The sequence below is a fragment of the Bidens hawaiensis genome, unplaced genomic scaffold (genome assembly GCF_021521415.1).
Source record: "Bidens hawaiensis isolate Kalapana, Puna unplaced genomic scaffold, B.hawaiensis_p1.1 tig00000369_1, whole genome shotgun sequence".
Lineage (NCBI taxonomy): Eukaryota > Viridiplantae > Streptophyta > Magnoliopsida > Asterales > Asteraceae > Bidens > Bidens hawaiensis.
In genome coordinates this window covers 3,147,011-3,161,169 of record NW_027491028.1, presented here as the reverse complement: position 1 = coordinate 3,161,169, position 14,159 = coordinate 3,147,011, and the positions used below count along the sequence as shown (strand labels likewise).

At 34.1% G+C, this 14,159-nt stretch overlaps 1 pseudogene; it reads right to left on the bottom strand.

Moving 5' to 3' along the window:
* Positions 1-5,647: 5,647 nt before the first annotated feature.
* LOC143624109 (aldehyde oxidase GLOX1 pseudogene) lies at positions 5,648-8,915 on the bottom strand (annotated as a pseudogene).
* Positions 8,916-14,159: the final 5,244 nt, after the last annotated feature.

The following is a 14,159-nucleotide window of genomic DNA, read 5'->3' as shown; positions in this document are numbered from 1 at the left end:
TTGGGTGGGGTTTGTCAAACCCAGTAGTACTACTCAACAGTGACTCGCTATTATACAAATATTAACCGGTTCTATGTTATGAAGGACTTTGGTTGGTTTGTTTGCCACTTAGCCTTACAAGTGATATATAAAAACTAAACAAAATCTACAGCGTTGGAGTATGTTACCTGCCCCAAATAAAAGCGTTTAAAAAGAGTAAAAAGGGGACGTGAAACTCACTGTTTGTGAAGATAATCAAAAAGGTCTGAGAAAAGATGTGCGTCATAGAAAATCCTCACTAGTGTTCTAAAAACAAAAGCGAGATTTTCTAAGTATTTAAACTACGATTGAGTCCCTAGACTCGACACATACAACTTATGCATGAGATGCGTTTCGTGTTTCGTTTGTGAAATAAGTGCGACTCGACAAACACGTTGGTGATACGTTACATGTGTGAACAACTACTTAAGTGTCAAGTATTAACATTGTACATTACTAGCAATTATCCCCCAAAAGGGCAATTTGGTCAAAACATAGAAAACATCGATCGGTTATGCACTTTTCATGACAATTTAAATAATACAGCAGCTAAATTATCCATGCAGATTTTCACTCGAAAAGATTACTCTTATTAATATATTATAACAAGTAAAATAAATCACCAAAAATCATCACAGAAGAACACGTGAATTAGGTTTCTAAAACTATTTTTATTATATTTTTATCATATATGTTTTTATCACTAAGATCAAAACATCACAGCAAACACACAGCAATCGTTATCATGCGCAACAGAATGTTATTTGTCATTTCCGTTAAATGACAAATCCAATTAATGCAAGACCAATTGGGTTAGATTCCTAACTCAATATATTTTCTTCCAAAAGTGTAACCAATCCACTTGGTCTTGTAGTTTATGAGATATCTTAGTCGCAAAACAGCCTAACAGCAGGTCTCCCAAATCAGCCATGCACAACAGTTTTGTAAAATAATAAAAACAGAATTTTATACGTTCAAAAATTACAAACTCAGACTTTTCAGAAACTAAACTCGACCTAGTATACTGTAGAGTCAACAATCGCATCAAAAAATAATATTAACATCGAGTTACAGTCGTCAAAACACGAATTCAATAATCTGTCCAGCATCAGTTTTCATCAAAACTCAATAAACAATTAACCTATGACTAACAATCATGCATGTAAACCCTAGTTCATCAACAAACAACATTTTTAGCACCTAGGGTTTATGATTGCAGGTTTAATCATGCAATTAAATCAATGAAATAGACTAGAGATGATGTAATTTACCTAGCTAGCACTTTAAACCTTCATTGCAAGCTTGAATAATAACTTGTATATGTATGTGTGTGTGTGGTGATCGGCCGAGCAAGAGAGGAGAGGGGGAAAGGGGGCTGTCGTCGCCAAGAGGGAGAGGGAGAGAGGGAAAGAGTTTGGGTTTTAGTTAAGGTTGTTTATATATTAATAATTATAATATAAGTTACACATCACACCCTAGACTTCTAGTTAATCAATTTCGAGAACAAGTTAGTGTATTTTCCACACAAATTAACGTTATGCATGTAAACACCAAGTAGCACATAGACGAAACACATAATTATCAAATACTTATTGTTTTGATATTTGTCGTTTGTTCACCAACGGTTTGAGTCGACTCGTGTGTGTTTCGGTGAAATTCCGAAAGACTACTTGTGTAATGATTGTCATGAGTCATTTAAACTCTAATTTAAATGTAATGAGATATGCGTTACAGTTCGTGTGATCTTAAGTTTGAATTAACGGAGTTCGGATTAACGGAGTTAACCTGAAATTGACGAGTGTCACATCATTCCCATGTTGAAAGAATTTTCGTCGCGAAAATTTGAGTCAAGTCGCGATGGGTGTCTGAAAAAGGCAAAAATTTTCAGTTTGTCATAATCACAAAGTATGGCATTGGGACCGGGGCGAAAACCAAAATATAGGCGCGTTGTGGCCTTGACCTGACGCGGATTTGTCCAGCCTCCTGAATCGATGGACTAAAATAACTCATTGGGAAAAAAACCTTGGATTTCGACAGCGAGCTGACGTGAATTTGACCGAAATCATTTGACGATATTAATGATAAAAAAAACCCACGCATTTTCCCGTAGCGAACCGACAAGAATTTGAAAATGTCAAATAAACTAAAAGCTAATAAGCAGTTTTGCGACCAATCACATGATTGCGTCACCGAACTTCTTAAATCAAACATAGATGTCACACCCCGACCAAACACGGCGGAACACGCCGAGGTGCAACAGATTGCTCAAGAACACAATGATACTAATAAAGTGACAATATTTACTCAACTCAATTATTTCATTCAATAACTCAAACACAACTTGTTCAAAGATAAAATACAAACAATTACAACAACACTAAATTCATTAAAGTATCCTAAAGGTATAATCTAAGTGATGTGTCTTCAATCTTCATAAGCAACCTAAAAGTAAACCCGTAGCATGCATAAAAAAATTTGATCAACACGAATGTTGGTGAACAATAAACTAGTTTTTGTTTTATATATAAAATGTGACAAAATCACAATTCACATGTGTATATAGAATAATGCAACAACCATTGTAAATTTAAAGTAAATAACTGAGGATCCTTTCTAATTGGTAACAACCAAGATACTCGGATAATGAGGCCATATTCAACTAGCACAAGGCTAAAGTAGTTAGGGGTGCATGTGATCATACTTATTGAGGCTCAACAACAACATCAAAATAACCAATCGATCACGTAATCAGTTTGAGGAATAAACAAAGATCGAGCAAATATTAGTATAAACACATAGTATTGAACTGTGGATTTAATAATGAGGTCATAAAGCATGTAAGTTTGAATATGGTACGCATGCCACCCCCAAAAGTATAAAAGCATACAAATGGAGAGTGTGATTACTCACTTGGAATATGTGACTTTAGTGAAGAATTTGTTCAAGAGAAAGCTTCGGGAAAACGAGTTAATGTACGAGTCCTAGGTTAAAAAGATCCTTAAGTTAGTAGGATGTCTTGAGAAAATCTAAAGTAAAAATGAAATAACAAACAAAATAATTAAACAAAGTTTTGGGGTTTAAAGTGTAAAACTTAAGTAATTAAAGTGACGCTTTAAAAAGTAAGTTAACCCGAAATCAAGTCTTGGTGTTTTTATCCACAAGTTTTACTTAACCTTTGTTAAGGAAATATGTGGGGATTGGTTTAATGCAATAGTGTACGACCCATTGTTTAGATAAATACCAAAACGGGATTTTAACGGTTGTTCAGTTTAGTCGGTTCGGGCCTTGATAACTTGTCAAGTCCGAACTCGACATTCCAAAGTGACATATGTTATGAGATAACTCATTAAAAATAGAAACTTAACTAACTTAGGAGTTCTATGAGGAAGAGACTCCAAACATCAATGTTAAGCAGATGTTCGTCGTTGGTCCAAGCTTGTTATAAGATCAAGTTGGTTCCGACATACCAAGTATTTTGAGGTTGGTTGCCACATACCCAAAACCATAGAACTAATGTAAATTTTAAAACTCAGATCTTAAATAAAACAAAAAGCTTAAATGAATTGAAATGATAAAATGGACTAAAATCCCCCTTTCATGTAAATTTGCCTTAGAATGCCATAAACACCTAATTTATCCATTGTTGAAGAAGGGAAAACAAAGGAGAAGAGTATTATAACATAAACAAACTGAGAAAATACAAGATTTAATTACCAAAAACGGATTCAAATCAAAGATTGACTTGTGTTTGACTTCAAAAAGTCAAAATGTCAAGAACAATGGAAAGAAGCTTATAATTCTAATTTGAGAGAGTGTTTGAAGTGATAGCAGCTGAAAATGGGTGATAATGGGTTGGTATTTATGTGGGAAATGTTAGGGTATTGCCACCAAGTTCAACCAGTGAGATTACAAGCATTAAAGATGGTTAGTTGGGGGTTAAGGAGTTATAATAAACAAAAACGAGTTTGAAATCTAGTGTACGTAGGTGGCCGCCACCCGCGACCATCTCACCTCCCTGGTTGAGTGGTGAGGCTCTTTAGGGGGGGGGGGGGGGGGTTGGTTCCCTTCTTTGGTTCTTTGGCGAGTTAGGTCCCTGAAATTCGTTTTAAGTCGTTTTTAACCATAAAAGGGTGTTTTAAAATACCATAAAGGGTGTTTTGAGATCCAATAAGTGTGAAATCAGTTTGTAACATAAAAACCACTATTATATTAATATCAAGAGATCTGAAAGACAAAACGGTCGGGTTTACCATACAAAAATAAATGTGAATTTAAACCAAAAATGACGAATGTCACAATAGAGAACCATGTGTTGTGGTGGTTAAGCGACACGAGTTTTTGTTGGTATCACGACTCTGAATTTAATAAATAAGTTAATTCGTCCATACTCAAAATATAACAAATTAAAATATTTACATAAAAAAGACCATGGTGAAAATAAAAAATATAGGCGCGTTGTAGCCTTGACCTGACGTGATTCCTCCAGACTCTAGAATCGATGGACTAAAAATAACTCACGGGAAAAAAAACCATGGGTTGCGACCGCTGGCTGACGTGAATTTGACTGGAATCAATTGACTATCAACGATAAAAATTACCCCTCTTTTTCCGGTAGTGAACCGACACAAATTTGAAAATATAAAACAAACTAAAAGCAAATAAGAAGTTTGACGTCCAATCACAATGATTATACCTTTTAATATGAGTAAATTTGCAAGAAAGTTGATGTGGAAAACTGTTTAGACTAGAGGTGCATAAAAAACCCGAACCCCGGAATCAATTTTTTTTATACCCGACCCTACCCGTAGGGTACGGATAGGGTATGCATTTCAGTACCAAAACCCGTACCAGAAACCGGACCCGATTTGTACCCGGTATTATCCGAAAACCCGAACCGGTTCCATACCCAAACTGGGTTTTTCAAATACTCAATCTATACTAGATATTACCCGGAAAATAATCCTAAAAGGTGCAACCTCTTAAAAAATCTAATTATATCCGAAAAATACTCGAAAAGGCCAGAAAAAACCTGCAAATAGGGTTTTTTAATACCCGGAAATAAGGTATTTAAATACATGGTTTTAGAATACCTTGTTCTATACCCAACCTGAACCCGATACATAGGGTATGGTTTTTAGAGACAATACCCTGCTTGAACCTGGCCCGGGTATTGCCAATACCTGATTTTCCAATAACCGGTCATACCCGAACCCAAGTATTTAAAAAACCCGATTTGTGCACCTCTAGTTTAGACCACCGAGCGAAAATCAACCAAAGACTTTTGGACCAAAAGAATTGAATAAAATCCAGTTAAGGCCCAATTAGATGCTAAATATGAGTAAGTGGGTTTAAGTTGTAGCGAAGCCCAAAACTCTCTTAATCAAGCCCACATTGGTTTGAGCTGATATAATACCACAAAAGAAAGCCCAATAGTTTTCATGGATTAAGTCATCAGGTCAACAAGATCCGTTGTAAAATCCATGCTCAATTGGGCCTAATCCAAACATGTTCATCACTTGTCAATTTTGTTTCATCTAATGCTAAAACAACAAAATAAATAAACTGAGACTTGATAAATGATACTTAACACCAACTACCAACTTGCATGCAATACATTCTTACAACTCAACTACCAACTTGATAATCCAATACGGACCCATCTACTTCTACTAGGCACTCCATCATATACAACCGACAACTGATAATACCCCGGAGGCGCCACCTCTGGCGTCTCCGGAGCTAAACACACTACAACATAATTATCACCAAACCGCCGCCTTGTCTCCGCCACTTCCACCATCAACAGTCTTTGATGCATTGAAAACGAATGAGTAGTAAACGATGGCGCCATCATCGTCACATAAACTTTCCCACCGTCAAATCCCGTCCCGTCCCGCTTCAACCGGAAATTAACCGCCATTTTTTGCCCGTAAACCAAATTCACCCCGGTTTCAATTCGGGATATGTTGGGTCGGGATTTCGAGCTAAATAAATACGGGGGCGAGAAGGCTTCAACACTAAGCTCGGTTGGGAAAAGAGCCGAGAAATTATAATTAGAGTTCGGGTTGCTGCCACCAACGATAACCCGGCCATCGGATAATAAATGAGCACTCGAATGATACATCCGCGGTATCGTTGTCGGGTTCATTTTCCGAAACATTTTCGAACCGGGTTCGTATAAAACCGGTTCAAGCACGGGTTCTCGTGCATACTCCCACCCGGCGGCCCCACGACCCGCTCCGTTTATAATCAAAACGTCACCGTTAGGTAACAACAACATGTCACTCATTATTCGTCTCATGGGCATTTCAGTCATATCCCATTGTGGGTTAACATCGTTTAATCTCAGCCGTCCACAACTCTTGCTACCCTCCACAAACACACCCGCAATAGCTTTATTAACGGCGTCTGAAACTGTTCCGCCGCAGATAAAAACCTCGGCAACCGGAGGAGATGTTTTTGTCGTGGCGGAAAGATTCATGGGAAGCAAAACTGAGGAACCGGTGCTGGGGTAGTTACGAGATACTCCACCGGGCATCACGGGGTACTTACGTAACACCTTGTTATGCACGTAATCGAGTAATATTGCACGGTCGTTTGCGAAGATAAAGAGGTTTCCGTCGGTGTTTAGGTGAGTAAACGGGTAGAGATTGTTCGGGAACTCGTCGGTTCTGAGAGTCTCTCGAAGAAACGGAAGCTCATATTCCTCTACAATTTTATAAGATGTTAGAAACTAATAATAATCCAGTAATTACAATTGGCACGATTTAGATACATGTATATTACAAATATAAAAAATAAAAGTTTTTTTTAGCAGTATTACTTTTAACTGCAAAACCTAATTATTAAGCTGTAAGATGGCAACAATAAGAGAAGATAACTAATACTGATAATAAAATTGCTAATAATATATAGTAGTAGTAACAATAATAGCATTGGTAGGTAACAATAATAAATGAAAACTAATCTAAATATTAATGCACGTAATAATAATATTACGGAAAAAAACAACAAAATCACTTGAATAAGTAGATAACAATAATAATAAATTCAAAAATAATATATCCATAAAAAATAATTTTGATGATAATAATATTGTGTAAAAAAAAGTTTACAAAGAAAGCTGCCATAAAAGAGGGAAAAAGGTTTGGGGAGGGAACCAAACATGTGACAGCCCCTATGAAATGAGAGAGACAAACCAACTCATCATGATATCAATCCTTCTGTTCACATACAACAAACTAGTAGCTACTAGAGTACATAGATTCAATAGGTGAGAAAAAAATTGTTTGATGGTCTCAATATTAACTTTCGTATGTAATGATATTATTGACATCCGTGTAATTTTTAAGTAGTTTGTTATTCGTTTATCTGTCTATGTTATAATTAGATTCTTTTCTAATAATATGGTATTAAAAATTATAAGTAAATTGAATATAAATAAATTTGAGCTAAACCGTAACTACAATGTTTTTTAAAAAATCAACCAAACCAGGTTGGATGACTTTGTCTTACTGGCCAATTAGCCAAAAGGATTCGGTTTTGCTGGTTTGCTGAATTGAGCCGGCTATTTTTAGCACGCTATCGTACATCTTATATTCAAATATGTTTAGCCCAATGGTAGGTTTAAAATTATTTTTATTTTTTACCTTTTGAGTATTAATGGGTTTAAAAAAGTGAAAAGAGATATTTAGTAGCTAGATACTAGCTAAATAAAAAATGTAAACATGTTATAATTTAAAATTGTCTAAAAACAATTAAACTTATTATAATATGTGATTCCTATACTTAAAAAAACATATTATTTAATTAAAATTATGTAAATTGGAAATATATTTTTTGAATCTCGGATTTTCAGTTGCTTCATGTACGACCGATTCCAAAGTCCAAAAACCATGATGGTCCATGAATCATAAATCAAGCCAGCTTTCTAAATATAGAAAGAAGAAATTCATTAACGTTTAGTTGACAGAATGACATGCTTACCGGAATTTAAGGTCTTCTTCGGGATAAACTCATACGTAAACTGTCTTCTTCCTCCGACGACAATCACTTTCCCGTCCGGCAACAACTGGTTCGAAGCATACCATCTCGGTGACACCAACCCATTTCTTATCTCCACCCAATCACAATCCTCACAAGGACTAAACGTCCGAACCACACGTTCACCCGCATTATTCCCACCGGACTGAATCAACACACCGTCCGTCAACAACGCCCCGGACGAGCACCACAGGTCCGACAGTATAGTAAGTGGTCGAACCCCGCGTTTCGCAGGGTAGAATTCGACCGAATGCGCGTAACAATCCAATCCCGGAGGACATTTTTCCTCCGGGAGAGTAATGTTGGATGGACCAAAATCGGTCCGATCGAATGTTATTATTCGATCGTTCGGTAGCAAAGCCATGTGCATGGCGGATACACCGATGTTGCTCTTCAAAAGCTTCCATTTACCTTTGGTGGAATAATTAGGCATTGATGATGATGATAAAGATAATGGAAGTGTTGAGATTAATAATATTATGAACACAGAAGCCATTGATGACATGCAAATTTAGTTTGGAGGATGAAATGATGAAATGATCAAGAGACAGTGATGACTAGTAATGGAAATATATAGAGGGTAGAATAGGAATGGTCAATGAAAGTCAATGCTTTGCTGGTTTGCAATGAAGGCTATTTATGTCACTTGCATATATCAGAAAGTTTTGGACCCATGTAAGTAAATTTTTCTATTCACATTAAGGGAGTAAGTTTCCTTGTCAACTTGATACTGCAAATGTTATAATTATATGTATATATAATTATAAATATGTATGTATGCAATTCTTGTTTTGTCCATTTTAGTTTTTTATTCTTTTTTATAAACTTGTAGGTTAGAACATTTCAAGGTTAGTACAGAAATAACATTGAGTTGAAAAATGACAGATTTACTCAAAAAGAACAGAAGTACCAAAAGAACAGGGAGAGAGATAGGGTGAGTGTAAAGGATGAACATAGCTTTATGGTTTAAAGTTGTCCTACCCACTCCTATATTTGCTCACTTTTTTTTTCTTCTCTTTTTTAACGACGACTTTCTTGTGTTTTATGTTACCGCACTTTCTAAACTGAAGAGACATGTTGTCTCATTCTGGCAAAACTATGTTGTCTTAACTGGGGACACATTGGCTTCAGAGTTTGGCTTGGGCGTCACTCGGGAACCTATACCGTCGGCTGCCACTTAACAGTCGTGCCGCCACAAGAGTAGAATTCCCTGGCGTAACACACGCTGAGACGTACACCCGGGTAAACTCGAGATTCAAATTGATAACCTTGCACAAGACGTAGCTAAAATCCTTCACTGGCTTAATCCGTCAAAAGTGACACTTGTATGTATCGAACTTGGATCTCCTCTATAGAATCCAAGCCTCCGACTACTGAGTCACAAATAATGGATATTCCTGGCTATTGTTATGAAATAATGGTTCATAAATGTTACATTATTACATTTATTGGTTCATAAACATTTCATTATATATTACATTACATGGATTCAAATATGTTATAAGTTATTATAGATGGATGTCCGTGTGATACGGTGGAGTGTGTGTACAAACGCGAAATCAAACGTATAACCGGTGTTTAACATGTGCGGGACCTTGCAACAAAATGCAAGTAATCCAACTATCGGTCGTATAACCGGTGTCGGTAAGTGCGTCACACAACACTTAAGCACGTGCAATCCGACGTTGGTGCGCATGTAACGCTGCATTGAACGAGTAACTGGAGCTAGAATGCGTAAACAATGTCATCTATGTAACCAGTGGTGAAAATAAAAAAGCAAAGATGAAATATATAGTAATTTCAAATAAATCATTTTTAAACCAACTCGTTTTAACCCGAATCATGTTCCGGCCAGACATCATTTTAACTCGAAACCTCTACTGACCTGACCTCTTTCGACCCGAACCCAACTGAAGCAACCCGAACCAAATTAACTATTTTTTGGATTGACTCTTTCCGACCATAATCCATTCTTAAATAGGACCTGAGCCCGTCTGATGCGTTGCCGGTCCTAACTCACAATCACATAACATGTAAGTTTTAAAATTTCAAAAAGTATAACAATATCATACTCAAATTAAGAAGAATAAAATGCTCATTTTTATGGTGCAAATTTTTAAAAAAAATTATCAATGGGTGAAAAAGTTACGACCGTTAAAAGTCATAGAGGTAGTTGGTTTAAAAGAAAGTGTATATTTAATTACTCTATAAATTTACACTAATTGAGTGAAGTAGAGATACAAAAGTTGTATTTATTTTTTGTAAATGAAAATTTGTGGAAGACATTAGTGAACTAAACACTATTGTCACACCCCGATAACTTCAATCAAGGCAGCGGAAGACTTTAACTAAGTTATTCGGGTCGTGACAGATGCCGATAACCAATCATAATATAATACAATATTTTAATAATAAAAGTTGAAAAGTAATATTTTATTACATGATCAGATTTTACACGTGCTACCCGCACGGTTTATTACATTCCCAGTTTTCACGTAATTCAAACACATTTCCCACTCTTTTTACACGTCTCCTCGAAGCCATCATTTACCTTAAAAATATATTAAAATAAACGTCAACATAAATATTGGTGAGTTCTCTTTGTTTGAAAATAATATATATACACACACACACACACACACACACACACTTACATATATATACATATATGTATTATTATGAAAGTATGGCAAACGAAAAATTCAATTCAAGTCATCATGAAAATCATAATAAACAACATTATATCAATTTATCGAGAAACATAATAAACGATTACTTATAAATCTCACTATACAATGGTTCAGCAACCATTCTTTTCATAATCTATTACCATAAGCAACGACAGTAATCTTTTCTTACCTTTATTTTAACATTGTAATTATATCTTTAAAAATTCATAATAATCAAACTTGCCATGAAAATGAAGCATTTTATCTTTTAAACAAATCTTACTGTTGTAGACTAACAAGGAATACAACAAGTGTACGACTATCAAAATTGATAACTCAATACATACCATACTCAAAATATTCTCACTTTTAACCCAACGCGATTGGAAGTGGGGGGCGTCACCCCAATAGATCTATCAATATTTCTGTGTCTTTATTAATTCGGTTAACAGTTATTTAACCAATTGTTGACTCATCCCACTTTTTACACGGTTTGTAAAATAAAATGCTTTTTAAAAACTTCAATAAAATCGATAAAAGAATATGTTTTTTCCCCAAAACACAATAAAAACATTTCATTTAAAAACGAGAGGTTTTTAGAGAAACTAACAGTCGAGGCGTTTTCCTCCCAAAAATCGTATGTCCTATATTAGTACACGTTTTTTAATAAAACTTGGTTTGAGTTTTAGTTTATAAAAATCTTTTATTTGTTAATATTAGTATATTGATCACAGAAGCACACAAGCAAATAATTTCCTAACAAGTTAACAAGTAAGTATATTTCCGTTCAGTTAAATATTATTTTATTAACTAAACTAACTAATAAATAAATTAAATATATAATTGTGATAAAATATTAAAGTTTCAGTTGCTGGAAAGTTTTAAAAAAATATTTAATATTATTTTTAACGAATTTTGTCGGTTTTGCCGGTTTTTTCGGTTTTGCGTTTAAAAACGAACCAGCCGACTTTTCGTATAAAATATAAATTTTAAATATTTGAAAATACTTGTTTCATATATATTAGTTAAGTTTTAGAAACAAAAAACATGTTATTTTTCATTTTAGTTAATATTTTCTTAAAATAGCAACTTTTAACGTTTTCGTGTCGATTTTCGCGACACGGACCGTTTATGACCTAGTTTTGTTATTTGTCCTCTTCTCATATATTAACTTATGTTATATATGAGTATTTTACAACTTTAGGGGTTTTTCTATAACAGTCCCAGATTGTGGTGTCGGTTTGCGTTTAAAAGCCGATTTTTCGATCGTTAAAGTTACTGCCAAGTAAATAAATCAAATAAGTTCACACCAATCATCCTATGAACTAAATATACACATTATAACATATAATTTACTATTATTTCCATATTTGATCACATAATCTCATATAGCACATTTCAATCAATTTAGACTCCTAATTCATAATTTATGTTTACTAATAATGGTAATAATCAACTTATCAACATATAATATATTAAACATCATCATAACATCCAAAAGTCCAGGTCTTTATCATTTTTATGATCTTTATAATAACCCAAACTTGTACTTTTCAACTATATTCTTTATTCTTTTTTAGAATGTTCTAACATGCATGTCTAATCATGTTTATTCATTTTAAATCAATACAAAAATCATATGATCATTTCTATCAGTTTAAAATCATCAAATCATCTCATCATCCATGTACAAGTTCAAGTATTTCATCATTAACTAATCAACTTATGGATTTCCTAAGTGTTCAATCAATAAACTTTCCTATTATAGTAACTTTTAATTTTTAATAATTCTATCTAATCCAAACTCACTATTATGATCAAGTATGATTTTTGTTTATCTCATTCAACTAGTTTGACAAGGTTTCATGCAACCTATTATTCTATTTAGATTTTAATTCTTCTATTAATCAAGTTACAAAGTTTCTATTTCTAGCAAGTAGGTGACAAATTATCTATACAATAATCGAATAGGTACTTTGATGATGTATTCTATCATAATTCAAATAAGTAACTCATTATATATCAAAATCATATATGTTAAGTATTCATATAACAATCAAAGATTCAACTACGTATCCAACAAAGTTTCCTTATTTAGCAATTTAGCAATTTTCAATAATCATCTTTAAGCATTTGCTTTCAAGTTATAGATTATGAATCCTCTAACATACAACCTAACCTCAATATTAATAAATATCAATCATTATCATTTTCCAACTTCATCAATCATCAACAATTATCAATTTATCTAAGAAATTCAAAAATCCCTAAATTGCAAAATTATGAACAAGTTCTTGCTATATTCAATTTCAGTACTAGCAATTCAATAAATCATGTTCATATTATTACTCTTATTGATCATCGATTACCTAATATCCATCCTAACATCAAACTCAATCACCAATTTCATCCATAATTTCACCTAAATATCCTAACAATAATTTCAATCAATCTCAACAATATAAATATGAACTTCAAGATGAATGTATGCATGTATAGGTGGGTTCAACACTTCCTCTTACACATGCTTACATACACATGGCTCATATACACACACATGCATCCATAATTTCCAATCTCTAAAACCAATCTCAACCCAAGAACACATAATCTAATCTAATTAATCATAGGAAATCCACTTATAACTATAACTTATTTGGGTTTTCGAAGATCTTAAGATGAAGAAATGGATGAGATGGATGTGTGTTGTGCCTCCTTCCTCTTAATCCTTACTCCTAGAAGCCTAACACCACCTTGATATTGATCTAATTTGAATACGTGATATGATTTGAATTTGAATTTGAATTTGTGGATGAGTGTAATGTGTGTGTGTGTGCCGTAACATAGAGAGAGTAAGGAGGGAGTAGGATTGATGAGTAAAATATTAGGGAGTAATATGGATTAGATAGATTACTTACAGCTCATTAAAGTTATATTTAGGAGGTAATCATTATATAGGTGAGTTAGTGGTTGATGATTGGATGAATAAGAGGTGGAGGGGTGAGGTGGCAAGGGAAGGGGGGGGGGGTAGGAGGTGAAGGATTGGGTTATATTATAATTAGTTTGGTGATTCTGTTTAATGTATTACGAGTTTTGGATGATCAATCGGATCCCGTTTTTAAAAATTTTTATCAGACTTTGAACGAAATCGAATTCCTGACAATATAAACTATAGAAACTATTTTTCTGAAAATAGTTTGTGTCAGGTCCTTTCAGTGTCTTGTACTGACTTTCTTTACTTATTATTCAGTTTTTGCGATTCGAGTCTTTTAAAAGTATTTTTATACATTATCTCTAATGTTTTAACATATATTTTAAATTTTTGGGGCCATTTAATCATATTAATGATTTACTTATTTTCTGGCTCGCTGCCAGAGGTTATTCCACATCATGCTCGTTACGTGGCGAAATTTGGACTTTTTGTTAACT